Raw genomic sequence first — 15,143 nt, 5'->3', positions numbered from 1 at the left:
AGGTATCTCTCATTCAACAGGCACTAATAATTCCCATCCACAAAACCAAGTCAGTACTTTAACACTTTTTGCAATAAGAGCATAAATTTTGCGCATCACAACACTAATTACTCTCACAATTTTTACTTATAACCCAGCTAGCATGTCTAGTATTGGAATGAATCAAATAAAGTTTACTAATGGAAATGGTAATTCCCCTTCTCCCCTGTACAATTCTCAGGCTAAGGTCAGAATACAAAAACATTCTTGATCTTTCTATCTGAGGTATTCCTCCCCCAAGGAGATGTTTTATTCAGGTAGTGCTCAAACTGTGATATAAGCATTATCTTATTTCTTAATTCAGTGTTATTCTTTTTACATTTTTTGGATCATTTGGGTTTTCTCAAACTATTGCCACTCAGTCCCCACTGGAAAGTCAGTTCGGTATACATACGGTTTAAATGTGATAGTCCGTTCCTCAGGTTTCTTCACAAGTCCTTTGATTCTGCTGGCATGAATTCACTCTCTTTCCGTGATTTTGATTGTTGCTTCAGTAGTACCTGGAAAGGACTTCTTAATAGCATAGTAATAAAAGAAAGATAATACTGCATTAACTTTTACTATTTGATTTCCTCCTAAACTTTCTGGGTTTAGCTAAAAGCTTTCTCTACAGCAGCGTCTTCTTCAGGAAAAAACCTTCTCATTAACAGCAAACAAAATACACAAAAGAAAAAAAAAACCAAAAAACTTCTTACTTAAGAAAAACAAACCGCTATGTGAGGTTTGGAGAGTCATCAATCTCCGCTTTGATTTTATCTTTGAGTGCTAGCCCCTCTCCCCCTCTCTTCACGGCCTTGCTGTCCGTGCTGTTCTTGGCCCTTCCCCCGGTGCGGCCCCTTGGCTGAAGGGCCGGAGCTGGGGAGAGCAGCCCCGGGCATGGGGACCCTGGGGGCTGCCCTGGGTCTCTTTTGCCCTCTCTCTCTCTCTCTCTGTCTCTCTCTCTCGGCCCACTTCCCGGGCCGACACTGCCATCCTGGGCTCGGGACCCCGACAGTCTGGGAGCCCCCCTGGCAGTTCCGGCACGGAGCCAGCCCGCTCCTGGCCGACAAACCATCCTCTGCTATCAAATTGTGAAAAACGCCAGTCACTTGTTTTTAAAATTTTTTAAAGTTTAATAGTAATAAAATGGTTAAAAAGAATAGTGACACAATTAGAGTAATAACAATTTGGACAAATTGAATTAGGACAATATGAGATAATAAAAGCAAAGAGTTACGGACATCCAGGTACCTTTTTCTGGGCAGCACGAGCCCGAAAAAGGACACCCGTTAACAAAGGATTAACCCTTAAAAACAATAGCCCGTTGCATATTCATACATGATGCATAAATTCCATTCAAACACAGGATTCTGTCTGGTCAGTGTTAACTTCTTCCCTCTAATCTTAACTGTGCCTTCCAGGCAGGAAGAAGTTTGTTTCTTCTGATAAGAGAGCAATAAATTCTTTTTCTCTGAAAGATCTAGGTGTCTTGCGGCTGCTATCTCGCTACAAGTCCTTTCTTTTAAACAAAGCATCTTACATAGCATAGTTTCTATTTTAACAATTTTTATAACCTAAAACTATATTTAACTCAGTACTTAAGAAAATTCATTCAGCATTGCTTTCTAACACAACACATATAATATTGATTTTAATATTTGCAAAAAGCCAGTCATAAAATACATGCATTTTTCACACCACGTGAGCAGGGACACCAGAGATGCCGTGACCGGGATGTTGTGCCCATGTGAGCAGAGATAGCAGAGATGCCATGACCAGAATGTTGTGCCTGGCTGGAACCCTCAGTGCCCGGCTGGAGGGAGCTGCGCTGGAGCTGCAGGCTGTGCCGGGGGCGGGCAGGGGCCGCAGCCCCGGGCAGGGCCCGGCCAAGGACACTGACCCTGGGCCGGGCAGGCGCTCGGTGCCCGCTCCCAGCGGGGCCGTGCGGGAGCCGGAGCAGCGAGAGAGCCCGGGCCGAGCATCAGCCCCGGGGCGGGCACGGCTGGGAGGGGGCCCGGCCCGGGGGTCCCGCCGAGCCCCCCTTGTCCGGAGCCACGGCTGCGGCAGCACCGGGGGCAGCACCGGCAGCTTTGGGCCGCGGAGGAGCCACGGGCGGGCATTCCAAGAGCTCCTTCGGGCGGGATTTTGTCCCAGTGCGGGGCAATGCCCGGGCCTGGGCGGGCTGGGGCCGCTGCCGAGCGCCGCTGCCTTTGCCCGGAGCCCCCGGGCAGAGCTCTCTGCTCGGGGCTGGGAGAAACACGGTCACTCTCCTGGGAAAATTCAAAGAGTTTAATAAAGGTCAAGGGGAGCATGGAGCAAAGGTTATTACGGCCGGGTGCATCTTGGCACTGAACCAAGACCACCCTGTTATCTTCGGGATATCCCTTAAACACCTTTTCCTTCCATCAGCCTATGGACACTCCTGCATAGTAAACTTTTTTCCCAAACTAGTTTCCATATTCCAAGAACTGTTTAGCATGGCTCGTCCTCGGTTCCACCTTTTTAGAGCATGCACATGCCTTGGTTGTGGTTTTGGTCCTTTTTTATCATCATCTTCAGTTTTGGCCACGGCCCACACTGCCTTCAGACAGTGAGTGCTGATGGCTGGCACATCTGTACCAGGTGTCTTCATCTCATGTTCATTGGATGTTATCCCATCCAAGCAGGCATTTTAACACAAGCATACTTATATCAGCTATTTCACTATTATGTCTAAGCTTATAATTAACAACAGAAATAAAAACTGTATCTTTATAACAAATGTTGTAGTACATTTTTATACTTTGTAATACTTGGAAGTAGTTTTGTTTTGTATCCCCATATTTTTCCCAAATAGTTTATTCTAGACTGTACCCCCCTTCCTTTACCTGTCTAACCCCTTTCCCTTGCTGAGATAATCTCCAAATCCCCACCCTGCCTCTCTGTCAATCACTCAGCATCCCATCCCCTCCATCTAGAAGCTTTGGTCCAGGATGTAGATTGATTAGCCAGAGGCCAGGGATCAGCACCCCAAGCCTTGCCCTATATGCTGTCCTAAATGTCTGTCCCCCAGTACCCATCCCTTAAGGTCACTTATTGGTCAGTAAAATGTTATCTCCTTTGGGTTTCCACCTCCCTTTAAATGTAACCTTGGCACATCTCCCGGGGCTCTCCCCTGAGGTGTAGGGGCTCCTTTGGGACTCCTAGAATAAAACCTTGGAATAACCCCTGCTAAGAGTCGGCCCTTTATCTCCTACCGATGTCTCTGGTGTCTCTTGTGCTGCAAAGGCACCCAGCCCATGTGCCCTCAGTACCCTCGGGGCACAGAGAGCGTCTCCCCACTGTCGGCCATGTCGGGGCTGCCCCCGGTGTCTGCCAACTCGGGACTGGCTGAGGGTTCCTGAGGGGCTCCCAGAGAGACACAGACAGTGCTGCTGGTGGCAGCACCAGGAAGCTGCCGGGTTTGGGCTTTCTTTGCCAGCAAATTACTGCACTTGGGCTGTGGTGGCACAGGGAAATGTCCAGATCTGGGCATGGGCAGTGCCATCAAACACCAGGTCTGAGTGGTGACAGTCTTGGCACCAGGAAATTGCTGCATTTTGTCCTCTTTTTCAAAAAAATTGCTGCACTTGGCTGTGTTGGAACCGAGAAATGTCCAGATTGGGGTACGGGCAGTGGCAGCAAACACCAGACCTTGGCATTGCCGATGCCGGAAGCGGAAATTGTCAGATTTTGTCCTCCTTTACCAGAAAATTGCTGGACTTGGCTCTGCTGGAACAAGGGAATTTCCAGATCTGGGCACTGGTGGTGGCAGCAAGCACCAGATCTTGGCAGTGCCAGACCCAGTAATGTTGGAAATGAATTTGTAGAGAATTTTTAAGGCTTGATAGAAGATTTATATATTATGTATGCAAGTGTCACGATCCATCCTTATGAACAGGTTTCGTGATGGTTTGTGGATTGATCTCAGAGTGCAAAAAACACTGACACGGTACAGGGGGTTGCAGTGATAATCAAAACAAATGTATCATTATTGAATAACCACAACAAAATGCGTTGGGGAGGAACTGGGGAAAAGGGAAAAAGAGGGAGGAAGAGAAAGGAAGGTATAGAGCTACCAAACGTAGAAACGGTGAGGTTCTTCGATGTCCAGCCAATGGAGTTCACCAGGTCACGTCCATGGAGATCTCAGGGTTGCAGTTCATCTGAACTCTATTATACTCTCTTTTTTTTGATGGGAGAAGGGGTAAAACTTGAAACCAAATCAAAGGTAGTCTATCGTATTTTGGGGAGAAAATATAGTATTTAGAGAAAGGTACACACAGTCCATGTTCTTAGCAGTGGGCGAGAGCCATTATCTTCTTGGTCCACTGCTCGCACCTGCAACATCCATCTTGCTTTGGTCAGCTTGCCTCCCCCACACACCTCCCCCAGGTTAGGGGCCTCAGTCCCAGTCCTTGGAAAGAGTGTGGGGGGGCCTTTTCACATAAGGGTTTCATGTCTCAGTCTTTGATGGAGAGGCTTCTTACATCTCAGTCTGTCTGTCACGGCAGTTGTAAGACAAGTGAGGGGTCTTCTGTGGGGGACCACCCAACACTCAGGAGAAGTCCAGCCAGGCCGAGAGGTGGGACAACTTCCAAGGCTAGTGTTGCAAAAAGACAAGCTGCGCCCTTCTTCCTTTCATTGGGTTCAGTGTAGCATACAGCAAACACACCTGTGAACAATAGCTTAGCAATGCCAGGAGCTGTGCTCAGGTCTCGGGGCCCTTGGCATGTAACTTTCTCCAACAGGGCCAGAAACTTCAGACAAGGGTCTTTTCTTCCGTGGTCCCCAACGACAAATGTGAGGCAGATGAGAGAAACTTCAGGCAGAGTCTTACACCTGCATTACATGGATGATGTACTAATCTGTGCTTCCATCAACACTTATTATGTGGAGAGAGTCCCTGTAAGATCTATGTGTTAGATAAATGGGTCCCAGCTATTCTAAATGAGCTACAGCTGCAAAGTCCTTAGTTGGGCAGCAGCTGTAGCTTGTGAAGGCAACTGGGATAAAAGGGGTGGGCCGAGAGCCCAGGATGAGCCCCTGTGGAAGCCATGAGGAACTGTGCTGCAGAGAGGAGCTGCATAATAAGACCAGCAAGAAGGTATGGACTTTAAGATGGGACTCCAGAAATATGAAATACAATAATATGACAACAATATTATTAGACACAGCACTTTCCAAGACTGTCACAGCAGTCAGAAGTGTGGGGTTTCAGATAGCCCAGGAAAAAATCCAGCTATCGAGCCCATGGAAGTACCTTGAGTTTTTAATCACAGGAAGGACCATAGTGCCCCATACTCTATCCATCAACAAGCACTCCCAGACATTAAGAGACATGCAACAGCTGTGCGGCGTCATCACGTGGATCTGACCTCTCCTGGGCCTCACCACAGAAGAACTGACACCGCTCTTGGACCTTCTACGAGGAGACGGCAACCCGGCTTCCCCAAGCTCGTTAACGCCAGAAGCCTGTGAGGCTTTGGAGAGAGTCACCAACGCCATCAAACACCACCAGGCACATCGGACAGACTGGTCCCTTCCCCTCAGCCTCGGTATTTTTGGTAAGTGCCCACACTTCCATGCATTGCTCTATCAGTGGGATCATACTGCAAAAAACCCACTCATCACCATCAAGTGGCTTTTTCTGCCACACCAACCACATCAAACAGTCACCACCCCACCAGAACTTGTAGCCAAACTTATTATTATAGGCCGACATTGCCTCCGGACCCTCGCAGCTTGCAATCTGGCATGCATTTCCCTCTTTTATACTTTGGAACAATTGGATTCTCTATTACAAACAAATGAACATCCGCAAATTTCATTAGACAGCTATCCCAGAAAAGTTTCAATTCATTATCCTAAACACAGGCTTTTTAAAGATTCACTGCATTTGGCCCCAAAATCGTATAAAAGTAAAACTCCACTCAAAAACGCTATCACCAAGTTCACTGACGATTCAGACAAATCTCACAAGTCAGTGTTCACCTTGAGGGACCCTGACACTCAGAAGGAGGAGTCTGATATCCAGGTTGTTGAAGGTTCCTACCAGACTGCAGAACTTGCTGCAGCTGTGAGGGCGTTTTGAACATTCCAACAACCCTTCAAATTAGTCACAGATTCTGCATTTGTCACCAGGATAGCAGAGCAGGCAGAGCGTGCCCTGCTCAAGAAAGTCCAAAATAAAAAATTATACAGCTTGCTCTCTAAATTAATTTGGTTCATCTCCCACAGAGAGCAACCTTATCACATCCTGCATGTCCGGTCGCACACAGAGCTGCCAAGATACATCACTGAGGGCAACCGGAGAGCAGACTTGTTAGCAATGGCAGCAAGTGCCACCCACATTTCCCCCACTGCACCACACGTCTTTCAACAGGCTCGTCTAAGCCATGCAATCTTCCATAAGAAGGCTCCAGCTTCAGTGCATCAATTTAAGATTTCCAGAGACCAAGCCAAGGCAATTGTTTCCACCTGCCCCAATTGCCAATCCCTCGCCCTCCCAACCATAGGGACAAAACGAAGAAAATTACAGTGACAACTAACTTGACCATTCATGTTTCTATCAGTGCTCGAACAGTTGATAACTGACTCATTTGAGGACCCGATGGCCACTCCCAGGACACCCCAAAATACCTTAGCTGCTGCCACTGTCATTGTGCTCCTGTGCATCCAAACAGTGGTTGGATGGGTCGTGCCACAACCAACAGAAAACGTATGGGTCACACTGGCGAAATCTCTCAAGCAAGACAACTTTTGCACGGCCATGGGATGTGCAAAAGACCCACTGTCTACATGTAAGGTCGGAAGCCCCCTGTCACCAAATGAATATACCTATGCAGGTAAGAAGTCCACCCCGGTAGACACCTGGGACGAGTGGATGAAGATCTTACCACATGCACCACAGGACCCCAAAGAACTAGACCTACCAGGCTCCTCAAAGTGACTTATTGTGTAAACTTTTTCTATGAGCAACCCCAACAAAATTGGCATGAGAAATCCAAACCACAGATGATAGTAAGAAAAGATATATCACCAAATGATAAGAGATACAATGTCGTTGACTGGTGCAATTATACTGCCGAAACATTATCTAAGTCCTCTCCGTTTCCCAGAGTGCTTCCCAACCAAGTGTTTCCCATCTGTGGGGTGTGGGCAGGGATCCCCTCAAAGATCAAAGGGGGCCCCTGCAGCCTTGGTCAGCTTACTACCCTCACCCCAAACACTACCCAAATTAAAAACTGGAAACGAGAAACTCAATTGGCATGCCAGAAAAGATCATACTCCCAATTCAATCAAAATTGTGATAACCAAATTTATAATTGGGGCAAGACGAAGAGGGTCGCTGTTTCTATCTTTCTACCATGGGTTGCAGCTGCAAAGGCCCTCAGTGAGCTTTCTCACCTGGAGTGCTGGCTTAGTAAGCAGACCAACGCTACGTCCCCTGCCTTATCAGAACTTCTAGTGGACGAGGAAACCACCAGACATGCCACCCTTCAGAACAGAGCAGCCTTCCTGCTGCTCTCCCATGGCCATGGTTGTGAAGATTTCAAAGGGCTTTGTTGTTTTACCCTGCCATCGAAAAGCACATCGATCCAGGCCAACATCAAACAAATGCAAGAGCAAATGAAGTCCCTTCTTACTGAAAATAAAGTTGTGGACATGATGGACAAAATGATCAGGCAGTGGGGCGTTCCTCTGTGGGTGGCCCCCATTCTTAAAAGGTTATTGTGGGTCCTTCTCAAAATTGTTATCGTATCAGCAGCACTGATGTGTTCTAAGAAAAGAATTGACAAAACACTGGGAAATGTTTATTTAATAAATAAAAAAGGGGGAGATGTGGGAGACAGCCATGGAGAAGACGAACCTGGAATGCCATGGGAGGACACCACTGTTTAAGTTAAGGTGAGAGACTGCCACAATTCCCCATGGTTCTTTGCTTGTTAATGTGCTGTTGTCAATCGACTGCTGTTCATCCCCCAGTTTCAGAAAGTTCTGCACTCCCCGTTCCTCCATTGTCTTTCCCTGACAGACCCCTCCCACTCTGCCCCCCCCATTGGTGCATCCCGTGTCACCCCACCTTAACTCCAGCCCTGGCTCCCTTCCCCATTGGATAATTTGTACTCTGACCCCTCCTGTCTTCCTCCAGTTATATACCCTGGCTCCAGCCCTGTTCCTGGCTCTTTGCCTCTGGTTCCCTTCAGCAGAGGTTGTGTTCCTGCTTGCTCCTGTTTCCCTCTTCTCCCTCACTTCACCTGGACCCTGGGATTTTCCCTTAATAAACCCGGCTGGATCTGCTATGTGAGGAGTCCTCTCATCCCTCTGGTGAAGCTTTGATTGCACCATCCGGGCTCAGGGTCTGCTGGGCTGGGGGAGTTGTCAAGGCAGCCCCAAGTGGAGACGCTTTTGGTGCTGCAGGCACCTGACAGCACCTGCCTGGGGAAGCTGCTCTGGCCACCCGCAGCAACCAATTCCTTTTCCCAAGCAGCAGCTCCCAGCGTCCTCTTCCGAAGCCCAGAGAGAGAGGGAGCAGCTGCCCTCAGCCCTGTCCTTTACCGCATCCCAATTCTCATGCAATGTCCTCTCTCGGAGAGAAACTCCCAGAGAAGAGAAGTGCGACCAAATCCCCTCCTCCCCTGAGCTTGATCACTTCTTTTGTTTCTTAAGGATCCAGTCCATCAGAGCAGTGGTATTGCACTGACAGCTGGGACACCAGCAGGGGATCACCCCACACTGCCCAGTGTGCACCAGGCTCAACAAGGTCTGCTTCCCCCCTGATTCCACCAGGCCTCTTCCCTTGTCTGTGGTTTTGCTGGATAGTGGGTCAGGACAGTGAGAATCTCGTTCATCCATTCATTCACCATTTAGGACCCTGCATACACTTCCTTAAATTTCTCTCCAAGGTGACCTCAGCCCACCAATGATGTCACAGCTCTTGTCCGTCTGGTCAAATCTCCCATGAGGACAATCTGGTCTCTCCTCCAAGGGCACAAAGCAGCAAAACCCCTGAGGAAAATCCTCCCCCTTGGGCCCTGCAGCTCCTGGGGCAAGTTCCAGAGCAAACAGTCAAGGCAGTGGCCTGAGATGTTTTCCCAGGTGGCCCACAAGACATCTCTGCTGGATCCAAAAGGTCCCTGGAAAAAGAGAGGTGCAGAACCCCTCACTAATGCCCTGGAATGTCAAACAGGAATCACAGCCTTGGACAGCTCTCAGGAACCACTTCACTGTGGATTTTCCTTCCTGGAGGCCCAGGATGTCTGAATGTCCTCCTGGTGCCTCAGGGCCTGGGTAAACAGGGCTTGTCAGAGATGCTGGCAGGGCACCAACACCCCTCCTCCTCACAGGGCACCTCTGTTACCCCAATTAGCTCCGAGTGGCTGCCTGGGGACAGGTGCCCACTTCCCCATGTCCCTGGGATGGGCACATCCTGCTCAGGGCCAGTGCTGGCCTGGGCCCAGAGCCAGGGCCATGACCCAGGTGCTCTGGGAGGGCTCCGAGGCTGCAGGTGTGACAGGATGAGGGGCAGGGCAGGGCATATTCCCCTCTGGACTTTGCTCTGGGCATGGAGCTTGGTCGGGTTTGGCAACTGCAGGGAAAGGGATATCGAGTTGTGTGGATGTGGGAATTGTCACAGCTGAGCCATTCCCCAGCCCTCAGCCTTGTCTGCAGGTGATCAGCATTGCCCAGTGCTCCCCAGTGTCTGCAGTGACTGAGATACCAATCAGCCATCTGATCACATGTCCCTTGTTCCCCTTGTTCTCCCACATGTTGGGTTTGGGGCCGGGCTCCGCTCTGGGGTGTCCCACAGGGAAAGCTCTGGGAGGGGAGGGGCAGCAGGAGATGGGGGATCTGGCACTGGGGGCTGTTGGAGGATGGATTGTGTTGGACTGGGGGTTGTCCCCACAGGGTGCCCAGGTGCCTTTGACTCCCTGCCTGGGCCCTTCCAGGGGCAGCTGCCCCGTGCAGGAAGCTGGAGGGATGCCGGGCAAGGGGACTGGATCCGTGCCTCAGGTGGGGTGGGATGGACTCTGTGCCAGGGCTGGGGGCTGTGCCAAGCCGGGCTTTGGCCTGGGGGCTGGCAGGGAGGGTGCAGGGAGGAGTCCCGGCAGGGATAAAGGTGCTCCTCACCTGCTGCAGCCTCAAGCAGCGCTGCCCAGAGCCAGAGGAAGATGAAGGTGGCTGTGCTCAGCGTGGCCCTGCTCTTCTCCATCCTGCTGTGCCCCCCGGCACAGGCCAAGGTGAGGCACTGGCCAAATGCTGTCCCCACATCCTGCCCTTTCTGGCCTCCCATCCCACCCTTTTGGTCCCTCCTCTGTGTCCCATTCAGGGTCCCCAGCTGCCCTCCCACTGACCATTCCTGAGGCCTTTCCTTTCATGTCCCCCCTCAATCCTTTGTCTTTCTTCCTGGCCACTGCAGAGGGGTCCCCCTGTACAATTCCCTGACTCAGCCCCCCCTCCCACACCATCTCCCAGTCCTGTTGGTTTTGTCCCCACCTGTCCTCATTCTTCTGTCCTCACCAAGCCCCTCCCTTGCACTCTCATGTCCCTACACCTCAATTCCTTTCTCCTCCCCTGTACCTCACACCCTGCTCCTTCCACACCCCCAGCCCTGTCCCCTGGACTCTCAATTGACCCCAGATCAGTGCTTTTGGGTCTCCCCACACCTCAAACAGATCTTCTTGGAGGCCCTGAATTCCCATCCCTCTGTCTGTGCTCTGCTCCCTACCCCTGTGTCCCCCCCAGCCCCACAAGGTCCAGTCCAGACCCAGCCTTTGTTCTCCTTTCCAGGCACTCCTGGAAGGAACCCAAGATGATCTGCGGGCAGGAGGTGAGTGGTCTGCTGGCATTGGAGGGCATCCCCTCAGGGAATTGGGGGGCAGTGATGTCCCCCCATCCCTTGCTGGCACTGGGGACATCCCAGTGACCAGCGAGGTCTCCTGGTCTCTCTGCAGTTGGGTTTAGACAATGTCGCGGTCCTGGAGACGCCTCTGGTAGGTACCACAAGTTCTGCCGGTGCCAGACCCTCCCATTGCATGGCCACCACAGCCCAGGCCATCCCAGTCTGTCCCAGCACAGCCCAGTGCACCCTTCCTGACAGCCCAGACAATGCCCTGCCCCAGGGCTCTTCCCCAGGGAAGCCTTTGCCCAGGGCCCTGCTGCATTCCATCCCTGTCACCCCAGGACCCCCTGGATGAGCCAGGACGCAGCCCCTGCCCCAGCTGTGCCTCTTGGCCAGGAGCCCAGTGCTTCTGGGCAGCAGCACAGCAGCTCCTGCACCCCATTGCTGCCACAGCCCCTTCCCCAAGGCCCCCCTGCTCTCCCCTGCCTCCCAGTGCAGCCCGGTGCCCCCAGTGTGTCTCTAACGCTGCCTTTGTCCCCAGCCCCCTGTGGCTGAAGAGCTGCAGGCTCTCCTGCGGCAGAAGCGCCTGGCTGCCTCTCTGGATGCCTAGGTGAGCCATGCCTGCAGGGACAGGGCTGGGGACAAAGCCCACTCATGGCCAGTCGGCTCCAGAGGTCACCTTCTGGGGTTTGTCTTTTAGGGTTGGAAGGACCAGTGTCCTTTTTCCTCTCCAGTGGCATGAGGAGATGATCATCCCTGGAGGAAACCCCTGAACTCTTTGAGCCCTGGGCCATTTCCCCTGAAGAATCAATCATCAAGAATCAATAAACCCTTTGAGCAAAGCTTTGCTCAGCGTCCATGTGTGTGTCTGTGGATCTGGATTTCCTCCTTTCCAGTGGTCCAGGGAAGTCAGGCCAGGTCTGGGCTCTGCTGCCTTTACACAGTCTGTGCCTTCCCCTCGACAAATGGTGTGTTGGGAGTTGTGCAGAATCCAGGGGGAGTGAGTTGACTGGGGGGATGGTTGTCCAGGTGGTGAGAAAGGCTGTGGTTCACTGTGAGTGTGGTAGGAATGGCCTGGGTTTAAAAGAAAAAAAAAATTTAAAAAGCTTTCTTTTAAACTTTTTCTCTCTGTGACAAATGACCGTTCACTTCTCAAAATTTTGAAAGGTTTATTAAAACCTTAACCAAACTTACAACAAAAGGACTAAATAAGGAAAAAGTTACAGTGCTGGGAGCCTCCCCCACTTCGTGGCTGGTAACCACGTGTCTGGCTCATCCACACAATGGCTGCTCTCCCTTTTATATCCTTGCTGTTGCAACAGGCAGCCCTAGCTCCTCCCAAAGGCTGTCTGTTGACTCTTCCTCGCTGTCCATTGGTGTAGACTGCTTTCTTGGAACTGGATTGGAGGGCAGGTGTTGCTAAGCCGTGCCTCTTAGGAACAATCTGCCCCTCCCCAAATGCCCGGACTACCAAGATCAGCCCGGGATAACAATGCTGGGTGGGGGGGACACATTGCAGTAACATAACTATACATCTGTACAACTTCTCTTAACATACTTATCATGTTCACCCTTTAATTGGGAGAGCCAACCATCTCATTACTCATCTCTAACACTGTGGCATTCACATTCTCTGAAAAAATCCCTCCGCCCAGGATTTTTCTCCTGGGCAGCTGAGAAGCCTCAGAGAAAAAGTAAAACAATTCTTATCTCATTTGCTTTTCCTGTGTTGTGCTCATGTGCAGAATGTGTCTGGAGATTGTTTACCCACAGGTGATTGTTTGATTGGATTCTGGTGTGAGTTACTTTGACTCATTGGCCAATTATGGCCAAGCTGTGTCGAGACTCTGGAAAGAGTCACGAGTTTTCATTATTATCTTTTGAACATTCACTAAGAATCCTCTCTCTGTTCTTCAGTATAGTATAGTATAGTATACTTTATTATAAGATAGTATTATAAAGTAATAAATTAGCCTTCTGAGAACATGGAGTTAAATGCATCATTCCTGCCTTCGTTGGGCAACCCTGCAAATACAATATAACACCCCCAAAATTCTTTATTTACTCAAAAGAATTTAAATGTCAAAAAAAAAAAACTTCCTATGTCAAAAGTATGTTGAAATTATTTATTGGTCTTGGAATTTGGTTCCCTGGCGGGATGGGGCTGCTGGGTCTACCTGTCTGCGGGGCACTGTGGGGCTCTGGGGTTTCCTAGGCGAGGGGCCCTACATCGTCGCCTGTAATGCCTGGCCACAGTGGGGTAGAGCCACCATGGTGTCCTGGGAAAGGGCGAGTGGTTCTACCTGGCTCTGGGGTCGTTCTTGGCTGCTGGGTCCATCGGCTGCAGCAGGACTTGGGTGAATTTTGGGGTGGGCCAGGTGGACCAGTTGTCCCCGGCCATCCTGAGAGCTCACCAGGGCTCAGTCATGTTCACTGACTCCAGTTCCAATACTGAAGGAACCACTGGTGCCAGCAGCGCCCCAAGGAAGCCTCACAGCAGAACTGGCACAGGGCATTCATTCCCCTGGCAGAGGGGCAGGGAAAATGTCTTGGCCATGAGCAGCAGAATGGCAAGAAAGCCCCTGGTGCAGGAGTTGCCCACCCCAGCAGGTTGAAGGCACGTTTGGGTTGCATTCCTGCTGTCCTAGCAGTGAAATTCTGAGCAGAGGGCACAGAGGTGTCTTCTCCTTGGGGCTCACAGGTGACACTGAGATGCTGTAGGGGACCTGAGCCCTGCCTGAGCGCAGACTCAGCCCAGCAGGAGCCCCTGGCTGACACCGCGATGGAGTACACAGCTGGCTCAGGGGTGCCGCATGCCATGAGTGGGGAACAGCTTCCCCTGATACAGGGAGAGCTGAACCTTAGCTCCACCTGCTCCACAGCTGGAATGGTGTCAGCGTCAGGGAGCAGACCAAAGAGGAGAGGGAGGCCTTTGGTGTGAGATTCTGAGGAAGGTTTATTTGTCAAAGGGAACAGGCACCAAAGAGCTCTAAGCACCAGTGTGCTCAGGATTTTTATACAGCACTACAACTGCAGGTGGGCACGATCGCTGAGCCAATAGGGAATCAGGGATGGAGGAGTAAAAGGAGGGGAATACATCTCAGGGACCAATGGGATAAGGGGGTGGAGAGGGCAGGTCACATGGGCCAATGGGGCATCATCCATGAGGGGAATTCCTGAGGGGTGGAACCTGCAGGGGAGGGGTTTACAGGAGACTGACAGGGAAGGGTCTAGAGCAGGGGCAGAGTGTACAGGGATGGATAGGGAAGGCACTGGAATACAAGGTGGGGATTATAATGATTGAAGGATAAAATGGTAGGGATATAACCTGGGAATAATCCAGTTTGGGGAAAGACAACATACAGGGGGTGAACTGGAACAGACCATCCAAAAAACTATGAAATAAAAGGGCACTGAAAGGGATGCAGGACACGTTTTATGGTGCAAAAAGAAAGGATCAATCCTGTACTATTTTTATACAGTCTTTTTATAGGCCTTTTTGTAGGGTTTTTTAAGAACATCCCCTGTCTATCCCCAGTTGGTCAGCAACAAGTTGTTACCCTGTATTGATTGGTCACTCAAACCCCTGCTGTGTATGTGCAGGAAAAGTTGTTTGTGAGAGATAGTTTTCATTTTTCTATCTAAGAGGGAAAATACAGTTTATACAGGTGGGTGGTGTTTATCAGTCTTACAGCTCTTTTTCAGGGAAAGTAGGTTGTTTTCCACAGTCCTAGAGCTCTTTCTCAGGAAAAACAAGTTGTTTTTCACTGCTCCACAACTCTGTTCTCGCAAAGAGTTGTCAGCTTTCTCATGGCTTCTGCCTCTTGCTGGGATTTATTAAAAGGCCTTCAAAGGATTCACCTTGAGCAGGACAAGAGCCCAGTCGAGGCTACACTCAAAATGGATGACTGGTCAGGAGTTTTCACACTTTTATAAGGTTTGGTCCATTTAAATATTTGGGTTAATTGTCCAGTTACAGCCTCAGGTTATGCAGTCCCATCCTCCCAGTTTGCTTTCCTCAATCCGCTGTTGTTTGCACTTTTTGTGCCTGAAGCTGCAACAGTGTCCGGTTCTGGGGCTGGAAAAGGATTGTTTTGTCAGACTACACTGTGAAGAGAACTTGCTAACACTGTATATGAAGTTCAGAGTTACAGACTAATGCAGTAGAGAATCTGGAAATATGACAGCTAAAACTGAAGGCATCAGCCTGTTCCATGTTCCCTTGGTTCCATGGGGATCCACAGCATCACAATGGCCACTT

General features: G+C 50.4%; 1 long non-coding RNA gene across 1 annotated transcript; it reads left to right on the top strand.

Moving 5' to 3' along the window:
* Positions 1 to 10,992: 10,992 nt before the first annotated feature.
* Positions 10,993 to 11,724, top strand: LOC132086008 (uncharacterized). Its single transcript, XR_009420334.1, has 3 exons — positions 10,993 to 11,033; positions 11,424 to 11,492; positions 11,583 to 11,724. It is a non-coding gene; the product is annotated as an uncharacterized LOC132086008 (long non-coding RNA).
* The last annotated feature ends 3,419 nt before the right edge of the window (positions 11,725 to 15,143 follow it).

This window comes from Ammospiza nelsoni, chromosome 34, assembly GCF_027579445.1.
Source record: "Ammospiza nelsoni isolate bAmmNel1 chromosome 34, bAmmNel1.pri, whole genome shotgun sequence".
Lineage (NCBI taxonomy): Eukaryota > Metazoa > Chordata > Aves > Passeriformes > Passerellidae > Ammospiza > Ammospiza nelsoni.
The sequence above is the reverse complement of the archived record's forward strand: the minus strand, read 5'-3'. Positions and strand labels throughout refer to the sequence as shown.